At 49.0% G+C, this 18,304-nt stretch overlaps 1 long non-coding RNA gene across 1 annotated transcript; it reads left to right on the forward strand.

Moving 5' to 3' along the window:
• Nucleotides 1–2,305: 2,305 nt before the first annotated feature.
• Nucleotides 2,306–11,389, forward strand: LOC131824310 (uncharacterized). Its single transcript, XR_009350822.1, has 4 exons — nt 2,306–2,489; nt 9,243–9,466; nt 10,602–10,677; nt 10,778–11,389. It is a non-coding gene; the product is annotated as an uncharacterized LOC131824310 (long non-coding RNA).
• The last annotated feature ends 6,915 nt before the right edge of the window (nt 11,390–18,304 follow it).

The raw sequence follows: 18,304 nt of genomic DNA on the forward strand, positions 1-18,304 counted from the left end.
AGCTAGTAGATTTCCCCAAAACCATTCTGGATTCTTTGCTTGTAACCTACTACATTTATATACTCTGTATTATACATGTAAACCTAAATACATGCAAACTTGTTAAACTCCAGCAAATAAACCTTTTAATTAAAAAAATATATATCTATGCCAGACCAGTACCTTTCATCCTGAGTCTTCCAAAGAAGGACTGACTGGCATAAATGTCCATACTGGCCAGAGGCTCAATGTTCCTCTGTATTAGGTCATAGGACATGCAAGCCAGACTCCCAATATGGTTGGCCAAGTGACCTCTGAGCACAGTCATCTGGCCTGGAGGGACCTTTGGTTGCAGCTATTCTGGGGTGGGACGGTCAGATAGTGCTGAGATACAGGAGAACTGTGACCCCAAACTAATGGGGCAGTAGGATATGTAAATATTTGTGGGTCTGTTATGCTCAATACAATGCTAAGAGATTTCCAGATCTCTGAGTAATGGAAGACTGTAAAGAAAAATGCAACTAGCCAAAACTGGACTCAAAAACTAAAAGCCTTTGAGTAGACCATAGCATGACAAATCAAGTCTGAATAACAGTGCTCAAAAGCTCTGGGCCTAAATGGTTTTACAAGCCAGGCTCTTTCCAACTTGGAAATAATAGCTGTATAGTAGCCACACCATATGAACATATTATTTTTGTATTAACTTCCAGCTGGGGCTGGGGCTCCCAAGTGTAGCTGATTCTCAAACAAGCAGTAGGGAACTTACTAGGAATACAAACTCTCCACCCCACCCCATACCCACAGAATCAGAAATTCTGGGGCCCAGTCTCGGCACTCTGCATTGTAACAAGCTCTCCAGGCTAACCAAAGTCTGAGGACCCCTGGGGTGAAGGGACCATCTCTACTCCATGGATTTCTCCTCCATCCTTACCTGGGTATGACTGATTCTAATTCTTCCCCGTAAAGCCCTGAGTCCAGTTCTTGGTGTCTTTAGTTTAAACACATTATTCTTCATTAGAGAGAATGTTCAGTCCATTTATATGCAATTTCTCAGGTTTATAATTTGAATAGCAGGAGCCCCATCAAATGATTTATTTTATTTTTTAATTACCAAACTAATAGATCCTTGTTATCGAGAAACGGAAGAGGCATAAAAGCAGAAATAAGGAAGTTATGATTACCTGTAATTCTACCTCCCAAATATAATCTATGTCATCAGTTTGGTATGCAAACTTCCAGACCATTTTCCTATGCACAGAGATGTTTCTATCATTCACCAGAAAAGGGATCAACTTGTATAAACTGCACTATAACTTACCTTTTTTATTTCATAATATATCTTGAACAATTTTCCTTGTTAATCAATAAACTTTCATTCGCTTTCTCAAAGCCCTTATTGTATAATTTTCTGCGCCAGTCTCCTATTGTTAGAATTGATTGAATGAGTTTGTATTTGGACAGTGCTTGACACCTGGTAAGTGCTACACAAATAATTGGCCTCCAAACGTGTTAAATCCAAAAGCCACAAAAACACAGAGAAGCTGGCAAATCTGCAATCATAGTGAAAGATTTTTAACACTTCTGGGAAAACCACAAATCAGGTACACTCAAAACAGGGAGCTATGAGGATTGGAATAACCTCTGAGGGTCTTAACTGTGTTCTCACGTAGACCACTCTCATGGTGCATTTTTCCTACACGCTCCTGTCCCCCCTTAACCCAAGGGACACTGTACAGTGCCCTCCCGGCCATGCCAACATCCACCTGGCTCCCAGGTATGTTGCTCTGAAATTCAAACCTGCATTCATCTCTGCTCCTAACCCCAACTTCACCATGGCTCCCTTATCTGGGCACACATGTCCCTGGAAGGTGGGGCCACCAGCCTGGCCAGCCGCCTCCAGCTCCCTTGCCTTGGGTGCCAGCCACACTGACCCTGTGGGCTCCTGGAAGGGGTCTGCTCCTGCCCTGGGGCCTTGGCAGCTGGGCCTCCCTTTGTGCACAGGACCCCTACTCCCCACCCAGCACGGCTGATTTTCACTCTCTCTTGAGGCCCGGCTCAAAATCCACAGTTCAGTCATCTTTCCTTGACTTCTGATAACTAGGTCAATTGCACCCTCCAGACCCCCTCCTTGTCAGCATCCAGTTCAATCCTGTCTGCTCCTTATCTCTGGGATAAACAGTTTAGTGGATCAGTCCAACCAGCTTCTTGCTTGTGACTGAGCCCTGTGCAGGCACCATTCCACAGTGACTGAGCCTATCATTTCCCTTAGAGTCAAATCAGGTGGCCTGACTGCGCTGCTCACGTGACAAGCTGTGGCACACTTGCCTTCTGTAAGGGCACCAGGTGCAGGGCCAACACCCTGGTGGCTGGAAAACCACAAGCAGCAGGCAGGGGTGGCTTTGCTTCTAGCTGCTCCGTGAGGAGGTTGGTGTGCTGCCCGGCCTGGGATGACTGCACTCCCAAGACCGCAGGCTTCTCCTCGGGGAGCGCTTCAGCACTAAATAAACCAGGTGTGTGTGGGTTCTGGGACTTCTGCAGGGGAGAGAGAGAGCAGCTTTTTTTCTGGTGAAAGTGAGTCCTTTCCCGCTTTGTCTTGTCCCGAGCAAGGCTAATCTTGTGAATCCTCCCTCCCTTCCTCAGCATCCAGGACACTCCCATCAGTCCCTTCTCTTCCAACACCCTCCTGCTCTGCCCCTCTAATTGGCTCTGTATCTCTGTCATGTAAACAACCCTCCTCCTCAGTCTTTAAACAAAGCTCTTCCTCACCCTCCCCAACTGCTCTCCTACCTAACCGCCCCCTCCCGCTCCGTGTTTCAGACTTGCTCACAGTTAGAGCCCATGGTGGCTACTGCATCAGGGAGGAGAATGGTCTGGAGCCCAAGACTCTCCTATCCCAGAGCGCTACCGCCTTTCTGTCTGCCAGGGGGCAGACGCCAACCCCCAGATCTTTGCCCCGCCCACACCCTGGAGTGCCATTGTAGGGGAGGCTCCCCGCTACACACAGCTTCCTCTTCCCAACCCGTGATGCACGGCTAAGGGAGAGAAGCAGCTTGCCCGGGTGGGGCAGGGAGTTGTCACATACTAAATTGCCCTGTAAAAAGATCATGTCCCTTTTGCTCCCACCAGGAAAAAATTAGACCAGTTTTCCCACCTCTTCCCCAACACTCAGTACTATCTCCTAAAGATAGTACTTTAAATCAACCTTATAAACCTTGCCCAGTCTGATGGTGAAAAATGAGAGCCTCCTCTTCTGTTTGACTCTTCCTGATAGTCCATTTCATACATTTAACTTAGAAGCAAATAGTCTTACGGAGTTTATATGGAAAGGAATCTTCCCCATCATTCCCTCTTTCCTAGGGACAATTCCTTGCAACTCTTTTAGCTAATTATTTTGATACCTATGTCTGTATTTCCTCAGAACAAGCTAGCACTTGGATTTTCAGTTCTAGGCTGGCTAGGGGTAGCTGTTTCTGCCTGTCCTGCCCTGCCCCCCTCATCTCCTCAATGTGTTCTCCCACGTCAGGGCTTCTCCCGATCGATCTCACCTTTCTGAAGCATTTGCTCCAGGAATCTTCTAGACTGGCCTGGCTCCCAGCTGTCCTACCGGGACCTCTCTGTTTTCCTGGTCGTCTCTCACAGTTGACTCCCTGATTTTGCTGTGGCCCATCCTCCAGCCACTTTCTGAGAAAGGCGGCCTTGGAGATAAACTTTGACCTCTTGTGTGTCTTGGAATATAGTGACTACATCCCCACCATCTACATTTTGCCTAGGTTTAAAACTCTAAGCTAGAAAAAACCTTCCCATTAGAATTTTGAAAGCCCTGCTCTCTTTCCTTCCAGGCTTCAGGACCTGTATTGGAGCATGAAGCTGTTCTAGTTCCAAAACCTTTGTATTTGTTTTCTCTGGGGACTGTAGGGTTTTCTTTGTCCCCAACATCCTGAAATTCCCCGATCATTACTTGGTGTAGGTCTGTTTTCATCTATTTGCTGGATCCTTGGTGGGTCCCAGGCCCTCTAGAAAACTATCCTTCAGGTTCTGGGAAATTTTCTTGATTCGTGTCTTTGATAAACTCTCTTCCAGTTTCTATTCTGTTTCTAGAATCCCTGTCATTCAGATGTTAGATCTCCAGTGACCCTTTCATTTCCTTACTTTCTCTCCCATTCTGCACTTTTATAATTTTGCTCAGTTTTCTGGGGAGACTTCTCTCACTTTATCTTCCAGCCCTTCTGCTTTTCATTTTAGCTAGCCTATTTAATTTGCAAGCTTCTTGCTCTGAGAGTTTTGTTTTGTTTTTTAAATAGCATCCTGTTTATATTTTAAGAAAACAGTCTTACCTCTCTGAGGAGATTACTTTTCTGAGTTTCTTTTCCCCCTCTACGTTGTCTTTGATGTCTGACTCTCATGCTTTAGTTCTTAGTCTTTGAGGTAGCAGAGATATCTTGACATTATAATACATAATAAATAATATCTTGTGTGTGACTGGCTTTTCTCTGAAGCCTAGCGAAACTTGGTTGCTGGCTTATAGTTAGGAGTGGGCACCAGAGAGTGGGCCAGAAGTCCTGAGACTGTGAGTAGGCTTCGGGTGATGGCTGGACCTTGTCTTTGAGGGACAACTAGCATTACTACCTTTGGATTTTTCCTTTTGGCCTGGGCATGGTTTCCAGAGAAGGCTCTTCCATTCTCCTGCCCCAAGGGGAAAGGGTAGCATGCAGGGAACTGAAAGAAGGTGAGAGTTGGAGTCTGGGAAGAATGCAAACATCTGTTTACTACCCAACTCTGCTTCCTTTTCAGTGCAGAGAAGAAAATCCAGTCTCCTCTGCTTGGGGAGAGAGAGGTATCTCTGTTCCAACTACCTGCCAGAGAGAGTCTTCGAAGACATAACTGATCTTCTGCTTTAGCCCCTACCTTATTCCACTTCCACACCACCTCCAACTTCACCCGATGCCAGAAACTTGAGATCCTCTCTGAGGCTCTCCAGTGGCCTTGTGGCTTAGGACTCAGCTCCTTGTCTTCCTCCGCCGCTTGGGGTTCAGAGACTGCGTGGCCTCCTGCTTTCTCATTCCCACCCCTCGTTCCTGTCTCCTTTCTTGTGATCCTTGTTCTTGCAGACGGATGCCTTTCTGAGACCCTTTATCCTTGTCTAAGTGGGGATGGGGAGAGGGCACTAGCAAATATATACTTTCAACCTGCTGCGCAGCCCATTCCTTTCAGTTGCATTTACTTCAACACCTTTTTAGAAGCTGTTGACCTCTCCTTTCCTATCCCACCTCTGTGACGTTTTTTGTTTTGAATTGCAGTGGCTATAACTATCGTCACCATGCTTTATAGTTCATCCCTAAGACTTACTAATTTTATAACTGGAAATGTGTACCTTTTGGCCCCCTTCCTCCATTTTACAACCCCACCCCCACTCTGCCTCTGGCATCCACCAGTCTGTTCCCTGTTTCTGTGAGCTTGGCTTTGTTTGGTGTGGTTTTTAGATTCTGCACAGAAGTGAGATCATACAGTATTTTTTCTTTCTCAGGCTTTTTTCACTTAGTGTCATGACCTCAAAATCTATCCATGTTATTGCAAATGGCAAGATTTTATTCTTTTTTTTTTTTTAAGATTTTATTCTTTTTTATGGCTGAATAAGGTTCCTGTGTGTGTGTGTGTGTGTGTGTGTGTGTGTGTGTGTGTATACACATGCCACATCTTTATCCATTCATCCATCAGTGGCTTCTTCCATATCTTGACTATTGTAAACAACATGGCGGTGAACATGGGAGTACAGATGTCATTTTGAGTCAATTTCTTTGTTTCCCTTGGATAAACCCCCAGAAGTGGAATTGCTGGATCATATGGTAGTTAAGTCTATTATCTACTTGGAGTTAATTTTTGTGTGTGACGTAAGATAGTGGTTTAGTTTCATTCTTTTGTATGTGGCTGTCCTGTTTTCCCAGTACTATTTATTGAAGAGACTGTCCCTACCCCCATTGTATGTTCTTGACCCCTTTGTTGTAAATTAATTGACTATCAGTGCATGGGCTTATTCCTAGGCTCTCTATTCCATGGATCTATGTGTCTGCTTTTATTCCAATACTGTACTATTTTGATTAATGTAGCTTGATAATACAGTTTGAAATCAGGGAGTGTGATGCCTCCAGCTTTGTTCTTTCTCAAATTTGCTTTGTCTATTTGGCTTTTTTGTGTTTCCATGAAAATTTAGGATTTTTTATTCTCTGAAAAATGCCATTGGAATTTTTCTAGGGCTTGCATTAAATTTGCAGATTGTGGTACGTAGTATGGACATTTTAAGAATATCTATTTTCCGATACACAAGCACTTTTTTCAACCCACAAATGGCTTTTGTTTTAGGTTTTCCCGCATTTCTCAATGAACTCGAATCTTCTTATTCAATAGTGAGAACTTCTATTCCCCACCCCCCATCACCAGGCATCATTTCTATCTGCCCCAATTTTACTTGAGAGGGAGAATTTTTCTTGGGTGGTCCAAGCTTCCCCATCCTCTGTGCAGTAGGGCTGAATCCAGGCCACGTGGGCACTGAGGCCTACAGGTACAAAGCATGGTGTGGGTTTATCTGGTCCATTTCCTGCTGGGCCCCTCTGCTCTCATCGCCAGGCTTTATTGCCTCTGGTGTCCATGGACACGTCTATTTAAACACCTGCATTCTCACCTGGCTCCTGTTCATAGTCTAATTCTGTTCTGCATCCCAGTCTCACGTCTTCAGGTGTGCATGATGAATCCCAGCACATGTCCGCTGCCTAGAGGACAGCCGATTGCTCCCTCTGCTGGGCCCTGTGTCTGCACCCCTCTCATGACTGCCTTCATGTCCTTCCTGCTCTACTGGGGGGTGGAGGTGACCACAGCTGTCCTCTTCCCTCCAGTTTGTCCTGCTGGCTGGTCCCTCAGAATGTGTCCTGGGGAGAAGGGAACAGTATAGAACACCCTGTTTCTTTGTCCTCTGACTTTTCCTTACTGTAGCCCTTGGAATTTATTCTGAGGAAGGTAGGAGTGGGGCAAAGTGTGTCAGTCATCTATTGCAAAATAATGATGTGGGACAAGAACAACACAGCTCCTCCTGCGTAGCACACAGCAAATGTCTCCTAGCTTACAAACCAACCAGGTTCTGCTCACCTCTGCTCTGCTCCCAGCTGGGGTCCGGCAGGCCCTGCCGTTCAGGTAGCCTAGTTCTTCCCAGTGGTTAGTGTGCATGAGAATTGGCTGGAGAGTGTACTCAGCCCCAGATCCCGGGCTATGTCACCCAAGATTCAGTGGGACTGAATCCACCTCTCCTGGGCTCACACACATCTGCAGGTCCATGGGCTCAGGGCTGACCCATAACCAGTGCGGTGTCTTAGCTCTTGTGCTCATTCTCTTACCCTCCCTCAGCATGTTCTCAGGGCAATCACAGAGGCTCTGCCCAGACTGAAAGAACCCATCTGAAACCTCTGATCATATTGCCTGTGTCCCTTGATCCTGGAGCCTGAGTGGGTCACCTGGGGTGGGGCTACAGGGAGAGGGAAGAACTGAGGTCTTGAATGCAATCAGCTTCCCTGGGAAATGTGGAAGAAAGTTAACTGACTCACACAGAACTGGCTGTCCTTCCCAGGTTCATTGTCTTCCCCTTGTTCTTGGAGTGTCTGTGGGTCCATCTCTACCCAGGCTCCATTCTGGACTCTTCCTTCAACACTTGCTTGCTAAGGACTCCAGCGTGGACTCCTAAACATAGCTGAAGCCCCCTGATTCTCTCCCTGCCCACAGCATTCCCCTAGTTTTAAGAGGTTTGCCTTTCCCCTAAGTTGCTGCTATGACCCCTCCTTTTCTTCATCCCTCTGGGCCAAAGCTCTTTCAGGCTGGTCTCTACCTGCAGGGGTGCATTTCTGAACTATGGCCCTGACCTTGGCACACTTCTGCTTATCACTTACTGACTTGCTGAGGAAGGCTCGGGGGTGGGGGAGCCTGGTCAGGGAGCGGTGGGTGTTGAGAAAGTGGAAGGGTACTTTCTCCCTTTCCAAGGAGAACCCCTTATTCTGCCCATTTCCATTATGTTCCTGACTGTTGCGAGGCTGGGGTGGGGGTAGGGAGGATTTGGAGTTCGTCTCCTCTTTTTCTTCCTTCTACCCACCCAGGTCCCTCTGGAGCCTGGCCATTAATCCTCTCAGGTTCTTGTTTTCTACACTGGGGTGGGGGCAGGGGGTTCGTAAGGGTAGGAAAGAACAACTTACCTCAAAGAAATACTACATACTCCCCTAGCCCTAACTCTATCTGATACTTGTTTGTGTGGTTGGCCCTCTCCTGACGCCCCTGGTCCCTCCCCAGGCTTGCCACACACCCCTCCCTGCTCCTCTTCTTTCTCCTCCAGCCTCTGTCCACCCCACAGGAGGGGAGCCAGGAAGGCAAGCCAGCCCCATGTAACTGGGCTTGCAGAGGAACAGAAAGGGTCCCGTCCACAATAGGGGCAGCCGCTATGCAGGGGAAAAAGCTATGCAGAAACACGTGCCCCCGCCTCCCAGCCCCCAGAGGAAATCCACGTGCCTCCAGCTGCCTCCAGGGAAGACGGGAAGCTTGCATGCCTATGTGACACCAGCACACAAACCCCCTGTCACCCCTGCATCAGGTACCCAGCCCCCTTGGAGTTACACATGGGTACCCCTGGGCAGTCCTGTCTGGATGGGGCTTCCCCCTCCAGCTGCCCCAGTGCCTTCAGTCTGGCCTTGGAACTTCTCCAGCTTTGATCTAGCACCTGGACACCATGACCTCCAGTGTATTTCCTTACCCCATGGGACCCCCTACCCCCATACTCAGAACCTCCAGCTTGGAGTGGGGATGTCTCTGGCCACTGTCCACTGTGGAATGGTAGATTCCTGCAGGCTCCGCCTCCCTCTGCTGTCCAGAGGGACTCCTCCCTTGGAGAGGTGCCAAGGCCTTCTTCCAACAGAAGTGGCTTCCAGGTTTAACGTTTGTGTACCTGCACCTCCCTTCAGCCCAGAACACTGCCCTCGGTCTCCTTCTCCCACTGCAGACCCTCAGCCTGATCCCTTCTGTCTCCGCTCCCCTCAGCCACCCTGCAGAGCCTGCCACCACCTCTTCCAGGGCTAATCAGTCAATCCTCCTGTTGCCGGCCCCAACCAAGAGAGAGGTATTGCATGAGGCCGAATGAGCCGTGGGTCTGCCCAGACTCTTAGGTCTGACTTCTAACGTTCTGAAGGATCTCAGACGTAAGATGCTCACTGTTCTTTTTTTTTTTTTTTTTTTTAAAGATTTTATTTATTTATTTGACAAAGAGAGATCACAAGTAGGCAGAGAAGCAGGCAGAGAGAGAGGAAGGGAAGCAGGCTCCCTGCTGAGCAGAGAGCCCGGATGCGGGACTCCAGCCCAGGACCCTGAGATCATGACCTGAGCTGAAGGCAGCGGCTTAACCCACTGAGCCACCCAGGCGCCCGATGCTCACTGTTCTTTAGCACAGCACACTCTTTTTGGCCAGGTAAGACCCCTCCACTTGTTATCTCTTTTCACTTTTATTTTCTTTCTCTGTTGCCCTTCAACCCTGCTATCTGCACGCTTTCCTCTCCCCTGCCTTTGTCATGGGCCAACACCATAGTCTGTTTGAAGCAGTTCCTCCAATATGCATGCATGTAGCCTTGTAAAGTAAGTCTTGTTTGCTTGTGTTGAGAAATTACACAAATGACCTATTATATTAACTCAAGTTTCTTTGCTCTTTAACAGGCCACACAATGTTTAGAATCCACTCACTGAGCTGTGTGTACATTTAGTTCATGGCTCAAAATTGCTCTGCTGAAGGTCCTAGTAGGGCCCTCCACCCTTGGATGAAAAAACTGACCTGAGAAGATGGGAGTTACTGGTTGGAAAAGGAAATACTCTCCATTTATTGAGCAATGGGTGTACTTAGACAAATGACTAGATCTGGGTTGGGCCGTGGGAATGGGTGATTGGGGTAAGGAAGAGATGACTGGCACTGAGAAGGACAGAGAACAGAGCTGGCTGGAAGGTCCATCTGTGCAAATGTGGGAATTACAAAGAAATAGGGCAGGAAAAGAGGGGAGGAGAGCTGCTAGGTCCCCTGCTGAACCTAAGACAAAAGGAGAGAGGACCGTGGCCAGACAGAGTCCCAGCCACGTAGTCTTATGTGACCCTCAAAGGACAGTGGCGTGGAATGAGCCGTGAGGAGAAGAGGCACCTATGGGCACATGAAGGAAGATGCTGGAAGGAACTTCAGGGGAGCAGTGCCCCCAGGAGAGCTAGGTATCCTTTCCAGTGGTGTGGGATGTTGCATGGAGTCTCAGAAATATTCTGTGCTTTTCTGATGTGTTGGAATAGTGTTACTGACTTCTCATGGGTGGACTGCAGAAGCTAAGTGATTTACACTGTGCAGGTGTCCCTCCCATCGGACTGCCCTTGATTTCCCTGTCCTTCACTTGTCCCCCTGGAAGAGGTGAGAAACCAAGGATAGTTATTGAAGCCTAGAAATGAACTCATTTTTCAGAGACGCAAAGCATGTTTGCATCATTTTAATGTGTACTCCACACTAGTGACTGTGACCTCCCCTCTCATTTTCCTGTCTTTCTTTAAATGGAAATAGCTCTGATATTATTTCTCAGATCCTGACTTCTTGATCATAGTTCGATATCTGATGCCATCACATCTTCTGGGAAGGCATACCCAAGTATCGACATGGTGAGAGACAGATAATTTCTCCTTCATTTACAAATGTATTGACCTTTTAAAATACGTGTAACTTATAATCTTTAATTTTTTTTTAATCGTGAAATTATAGGTCTCCAGGAAGTTGCAAAGGCTGTACAGGGAGGTCCATGCACCGTTCACCCATTTTCCCCTATGGTTGCACCTTGCCTTACCCCAGAGCAACAGCAAACGGGCGACTGAGATTGTGGACATGTGGATATAGTTCCATGTGAGCGTGTCACACATGTGGCTTTCTGAAACCACCACCTCAATCAAGACATAGAACTATTGTCATGACAAAGATCACTCTTGTCCTAACTCTTCACCCCCGCACCATACAAAACACAGTTTGCATTTCTGTACCTGTAGGCACTCTTGTCCTAGCCCTTCCCTGCCCACCCCCGCACCACCATCCCTGACTCCTGGCAACTGTTAGTACATTCTCTGTCTCTATACTTCCAGCATTTCAAGAATGTTGTATAAATAGAATCATACCGTATGTGAAGCTATTAACATTTAATGTCATTATTGCTATGTTAGAGCTTAAATCTGCAATTTCGTTTTCAGTTCACTACTTGTTCCCTCTGTTTTTCATTTCTGTTTTCTTTTGCCTGCCTTCCCAAGGGTTGCTTGAACATTTATCTGTAGTGTTTTTGATTGTATCTCTCTCTCTCTCTCAGAAAGAGAGAGAGAGAGAAGAAGAGAGAGAGAGAGAAGAAGAGAGAGAGAGCACTTGCCAGTGGGGGCTGAGGGGAGGGGAAGAGGGAGAGAGAGACTGTCATGCAGACTCCATGCCCAGTGAGGAGCCCAACATGGGCTCAATCTCATAATCCTGAGATCATGACCTGAGCTGAAATCAACTAGTCAGACTCTTAACTGACGCCACCCAGGCATCCCTAAGTGTATCTCTCTATATAGACTTTAAAAAAAATATATTTTATTTATTTACTTGACAGAGAGAGAGAGAGAGAGATCACAAGTAGGCAGGGGGGGTGGTGAAGCAGGCTCCCTGCTGAGCAGAGAGCCCGATGTGGGGCTCGATCCCAGGACCCTGAGATCATGACCTGAGCTGAAGGCACTGAAGGCAGAGCTGAAGGCAGAGGCTTTAACCCACTGAGCCACCCAGGTGCCCCTCTATATAGACTTTTAATGAAATACACATCATTTGAATTGTTTTCCTCTTACAGATTAGATGTCTTTTCTCTTTCACTGCCTTCAAGACTTTTTTTTATCTTTGTTTTTCAGTAGTTGGACTATGACGTATCTTGGTATGAATTTTTTTTTAACTTACTTCATTTGGGATCACTCATTTTCTTGAATCTGTAGGTTTCTGTCTTCTGCCAAATTTGGGGAACTTCCTGCTATTATTTTGACTCCTTTTTAAGCTCTACCCTCTCTCTCCTCTACTGGGCCTTCAGTGACCTAAATATTAGATCTTTTGTTATAGACCCACCTGTCCCTAAGATTCTGCACATTTTTTTCCCCTCACTGTTCAGACCATGTCATTTTTCTGTCTTGGAGTTTATTAACTCTTTCCTCTGTTCTCTCCATTCTAATTTGAGCCCATCCACCGAGGTTTCTTTTTTAAAATTTCAGTTATTTTTGAGTTCCAAAATTCCCATTTGGTTCTTTTTTATATCTTCTATTTCTTTGCTGATACTTTTCTATTTCTGTTTCAAGGGTGTTTTTAATTGCTCTAACTGCAACAAGATACATTAAATGGAAACCAGGAAGAGCAAAGACAGGACTGAGTCCTAACAATGATAAAAGCTTCTCTTCGGATGGTGGCTTCCAAGGGTCAGGTAATGTCTTCTTGAGTTCAGCCTGTTGATCAAATTTTTTCATTGAGATGGAGATTCTTGTTCTTAACATGACAAGTGATTTTCGGTTATATCCTGGATATTTGGGATTATGCTGAGACTCTGGTCATAATTTAAAGCTTCTGTTTTAGCTGGCCTCCTCTGAAACCAGGCCGCTGGTGGAAAGGGGAATCACCTTATAACGGCCAGGTGTGGAAGGAGGTCCAGGTTCCCTATCTGGTCATTCTTGACAAAGGTGCCTTGCTCCCCCGCCCCCCAGGGTGGGAGCAGGTTAGGCTCTCTCTAGGCCTTCATGGATATGACCTTGCTACGCCCAGGCAGGGCACCTCCTTATAGCTAGGCAAGGGTAGAAATCTGGGCTCTCCATTGGCCTTTGCTGATGAGCTGGGGGCCATGTTTGTTTGTTGTTGTTGTTTCCCATGGTGCTCTGCTGGGGGAGGACAGTTCCTGACACCTGTGGTCTCCAGAGGCACACCTGTGTTTACCACCTTGGCAAGCCCTTGCTCTATTGTCTCTTTCACCTGAATGTAATCCTCTCCCTTTCTTTTGTATGACAGTTCTCCTTGTGTAAATTCTATCTGCTGTAGATCTGATCGCCTCAAATTCAGTTCCATTTTGCATTTGCTCACTCCGTAGTTGTACCTTCGCGCCCTTCCTTTCTGAATCCCTATGTTGAGGATATTCCCCCTTAAGAGGCGTTGCTGAGTCAGGGTTTTTTAATGACCTGAAGTCGGTTTGCATTTCTCCTCATCGTTTTCAGGGCTCAGTCCCGTGGTCGGTCGTCCTGGTTTCTATCCAATGCGTCCTGTTGCTGCTTTGCTCTCTGCTCCCTTCCCCGCGGGTGCATCTCGTTTCCTTCTGCTGGTTGGTATGCTCTTCTCAGGTTTCAAGGGATAACGAGTAACCTTGAAGACCTATGTTATAGTGTCTCTCTCCCCGCCAGCTTCCTAAGCTTCTCCTCAGGCTTATCACCTGACAAGACAGTTCCTCGAGCACGCTTTCAGCCCCACCAACCTGCAGGCATCTAGACTCCATTCTGGATCTTTACAGATTGAGTGCTGCCTCTCCCTCCCTCCCCTTTTACTCTTTTAAATAAAAGTGTTAGTATGTTACCAACTCACTCCTACCCTGCCCCCCATCTCAGCACTCTCTCGCTTTATTTTTTATTTTGCTCTATTCTTCCCATGTGCTTCCCAAGGGGGTCCGTGTGGGGCGGGCCCCCTGCAGCCATGGGCTGCCCTCATGGTCAATGACCTCTCAGCCGTAATCTCAGGCTCCGTGCATCTTCTGTCAGCACGCTGAGAGTTCAGTGGACCCTTGAGCAACACAGGTTTGAACCACGTGGACTCAGGCCCAGATTTGGTGCAGTACGGTGCAGTAAATACAGTTTCCCTTCCTTGTGATTTTCTTAAGTTCTTTCTTTTTGCTACCTTACTTTATTGTGAGACTACAGTATGTAATGCATACAACATACAAAATATGGGTTGGTTGGCTCTCCTGGCTATTCCAGGCAATGGTAGGCCATTAGTGGGTAAGTTTTTGCAGGGGGTCAGAAATTATCCACGGATTATCACCTGCGTGGGAGGTGGGTGCCCCTAACCCTGGTGTTGTTCAGGGGTCAACTGTGTTTGTTTTTCATCTTCATGCCTGCCATGGTGGCGGGGAAGTCCTGCTTCTGGTGGGTGGGAGAGTGTTTCTCCCAGGAACCTCTAGGTAGTCTTTACCCACTTAAGGATATAAAGCTCATCGTGCGTCTGCAGGGTGGGTGTTTTCATTCCCCATTCTTCTGTTTTTCAATCTTTAATCCTAGAAAACTTGGATCGTTTCTTGGCTCGTTTTTTCCTGCTCCACTGTGTGTCTTCTGCTGAGAGCCCAGCGCTTCGGTGTTGGAATGTCTATCCTCCACATCTCTGAACTTCTCTCTTATATTTTCCAGCTCTCTCCCTCCCGCCTTCTGAGCGTGTGTTCCTCTACCTCATCTTCCGGCTCATTAAGTCTGTTTTTCCGATCTATTAAGGTCTTCATTGTTTCCATTTATTATATTTCCATTCCGGCATTTTCTTAAGGTCTTCTTTTAACTGCTTGTTCCTGCTTCATATTAGCAACATTCTCTTGTCCCCCAGAGGGTATTTGTCACGACTGGTATGACTGTTGCCAAGTCCGGCTCCAACACTCTGGGTTTCCAGAGTTGCTTTTCCTTCCCGGCCTGCACCTGATACCTCGACTCTTTCCCTTTGAGCTCCTTACCTCTGGAAACAGTGGCCACTTTCATGGTGGCCCAAGTACTAGCTCATGCATGCCATTTCTACGTCACCTCCTCCACCTTGGGTCTCAGGGTTCTCACCCCTGTGCATTGTCCTGTCCCCTAGTATACTACCCTGACTCTGATCCCCATCCTTTGGGGTGAGTGGGTCTGGGAGGAAGTCTCTCTGCACTGGGGTTGTCTTTGTCCCTCCCTAGCAGGGCTCTGGCCTTTTGGGAGGGGACCAGCTTTGCTGTTCCACTGTTGCTCTGAGCAGAGGGACCCTCCTGGAGTTTTGTGACAGTGAGTGGCCAAGGCTTTGTCTGGGGCTGCGAAGCCTCCCAGAGACATCCTGAGCAGGAAGTGAGATCATTTAGTGGAATCAGTGAGGGAGTATATCAGCCTATGTACAGCGCTGTCTGGCTGCTTTTGTGCCGCATGAGGGTGGGGGGATTGACTAGAACATTGGAGGCGTGTCCAGGACCGTCCTGCCGGGGATGCTGTCTCTGTGGCACACTCACAGTTCCCACCTGGCTGTGTGCAGAGCACCTCAGCGAAGGCAGCACCCTACAGACCAGCCCACCTTTGGCATAACAGTAATTCAAGTCCTCACTGAAAGTCACGGGGACGCCTTGTGTGTGACAGAGGCAGGCCTGGTGTTCCATCTGTCCTCACCGACTCTGCTCCTCCTCACTGCCTCCCCCTGCCTGTCCGGACCCTCTGAGACTCAGGGACACCACATGATGCTTACCTTGAACCTGCATGTGTCCTTTGTATCCCATGTCACTTGCTCATAGTCACATCTCTTCACTGAAGGTGTTCTTTCAAGAAGTAGCTTGTGTCTTTTGGGGAAACAGAGCTCGTGTCTATTAGCATCACTTGTTCTCAATAGAAGGTAGTTGCAGAAGTGAATATACTAGAAACATTGTTAATTCCGGATAGAAGCTGTCTCTGGAGGCCCAGCACATATGGAGAGGGGAGAGAAGACTGTGGGTCCCTGAGCTCACCCCTCTGAGCAGGAGGATGGGGAGGCAATAGGAAGTGTGTCGCCGCGTGAGTCAGTGGCCGTTAGCACATATCTGCACACCACCAAGATGCCTCCTGCCCTGACCTCCTTCCCCTGCCAGAGATCAGTCCTGACCTCAACCCAGAAAATGTCCCCTTTTAGACAAACCAGGCCCCTGGGCTGGGATGGTGGCAGATGGGTCTGAAGATCGGATCCAGCGCTTGCTGGCTGCGTGACTTGAGCATGTTATGAACTCTTTCCTGGCCTCCTTTTTCTTGTCTGTAGAATGGGGAGGCTGGTGTGGATTTTATTCGTACCTCCTAATAGGGCTGGAATGACCCATGCGGAGCTCTTACACTGTGTGCCTGATCAAAGCTAGCTGTGGCTTTCATTTTCCCAGCCCCTGACCCCTCCCGCCCCCTCTCCTCCCTGCCCCTGCCCACAATCCAGTGATCTCAGGGGCAAGTGAGACTCATTGATCGCATCCGCCCAGGAGCCATCCCACCCCTTGTTAGTGTCCTCTGTTGCTGAGTTAGCCCACACCGCACCATCACCACACAGTGAGCCCACAGAATGGACTACATCACTGTGTGCCCAGCTCTGAGTCTGCATTGACCTGTTTACTTCCCCTGAGAGCCCTGTCATGCAGCTTCTGGAGGGACCCCACCTCCAGCTGAGGAGACAGCACCAAAGTCACACAGAGATACAGAGCCCCGAGTGGGACCCCCAAGAGCCTGCCCCCAGGTTCCCACTGCCACTCAGACTTCTCCAGGACTCCCCATGGGTGACCGCCCCGCTCTTTCTGCAGGAGGGAAAGGTGAGGCACATGTGGAAACTGGGCCCCACAGGCAGAGAGCCGAAGGGCGTGCTGTATACCTTATCACATTCCGGTCCCACGTCCTGTCTGCTCACATGCAGAGGGCTCTGTGTGGGGCCTGAACGTGTGGTGGAGGCCGTGCGCCGGGGGCTGGTGGGAGTCCACTGGCTACACGCAGATGGTCGCGGGAGCCCGAGGAGACACAGCTCCCTCCCACTGCTCTGGGCAAGCACGGCGACCCACAGGATGACGCGGGCTCAGGCTCTCAGCTCCAGCCTCCCTTATACCAGGTGACAGCAGAATTTGACAATCCCTATCCCCAAGTGTTAAGATTCAGTGACATCCGAGCTCTCAAAACCCCACTCACCAGCCCCACCGGCCCAAAGCGTTTCACTAACGAGCCTTCCCTATGTTCAAGCCCGGTGGACAATACAGTCCTCCCTCTGCCCATCGCCCAACCTGACCACCCCCTCATGTGGTCACTACCAGGCCACCGGCCACCTGGCAGTGCTGCCTGAGGGACAGGTGGGCACAGCTAGTTCTCAGCTCCTGGTAGGGCTCCCCTCAGCGCCTCTGAGGCCAACTACCTCACGCCTGTCCAGGCTGAAGGGCTCCAGGTAGACTACACCCCACTCTGGCTGGTTAGCGGTGGGGCATCCTCCCGAGGCTAGGCCAGGGCTCCAGCTATGTAGACAGGCTGAGGGATGGGCTGAGGACAACAGTTTACACGCCATCTGTAAGCTAGATAAATTCTCTGTGGTGCCGTGCCCCCAACCTAAAATCTCGCTTGGCAGCATCTTCACACTCAACAGCAGGGAGCCAGCATCCTTCCTGTGAAGGCTGGACAGAGGGCAGCTTATGGGTGGAGATGGGGAGAAGAGGGTCCTTGAGATTTGGGGCAGTCCACAGACCTGAGCCCCTGATGGTTTCTCCAGGGACAAGCAGAGCCTGCTTTTAGCATTATGCAGGCTAAGGAGTCACAAGTCCCACCACTGACTGCTCACCGCTAACCTCAGGAAGCCAATAGGTGAGGTGGAAATGGCAGCCATTTCGCAGTGCAGCTCTTCTTACAAAAGGATGGCTGCCGGCCAGACCTGAATTCTTAAATAGGCCAGCAAGTGCCCCTGAGCCTGGGCACAGTGTCAGACCATCCCATGTAGTCTCCTAGCCCTCCTGGCTCTCCGGGATGGGGCTAGGAGTTGGGGGCCCCTGCCTACTGCTCTGCCCCTCCAGCCCAGGCTGGTTCCTGGGGGGAGTGAGACCCCAATGATCCATCGGGCTGTCCAGCTCAAACTGGCCACCAGAGTCCATGAAGTCACAGCCCTTGTCCCTGCACCTGCTCCCAGCTTCCCGTTCTCACTGCAGCCCGAATCCGTAGCCTCATGTGTGCACCAGGCAGACCCTTTTCCTACTCCTATAAGCCCCATGCATGACAATCTGTTGTCTACACTCTGCTCATACCCCGCACAGGGCCCTTGCTTGCCAGAGCAGCGGGGAAGGTGGACCCAGGAGCAGTAGCAGGATGGGTAGGAATTGTGGTGTGGGGGCAAAGGGACTGCACATGGGAGAGGGTCTCCCTGTGGGGGCAGTGAAGCCGGTCCTGCAGAGGGAATGGACTGTAGGCTGCTGGGCTGAGGGGGCCCCAAATATGGAGCCACCTTGTGATTTGGCGTCGACATCTGTGAAATGGCAAAGGAAACCACTGGGCTGCGGTACAGCCTGCGAGGGCTGAT

The sequence above is a fragment of the Mustela lutreola genome, chromosome 2 (assembly GCF_030435805.1).
Source record: "Mustela lutreola isolate mMusLut2 chromosome 2, mMusLut2.pri, whole genome shotgun sequence".
Taxonomy (NCBI): Eukaryota; Metazoa; Chordata; class Mammalia; order Carnivora; family Mustelidae; genus Mustela; species Mustela lutreola.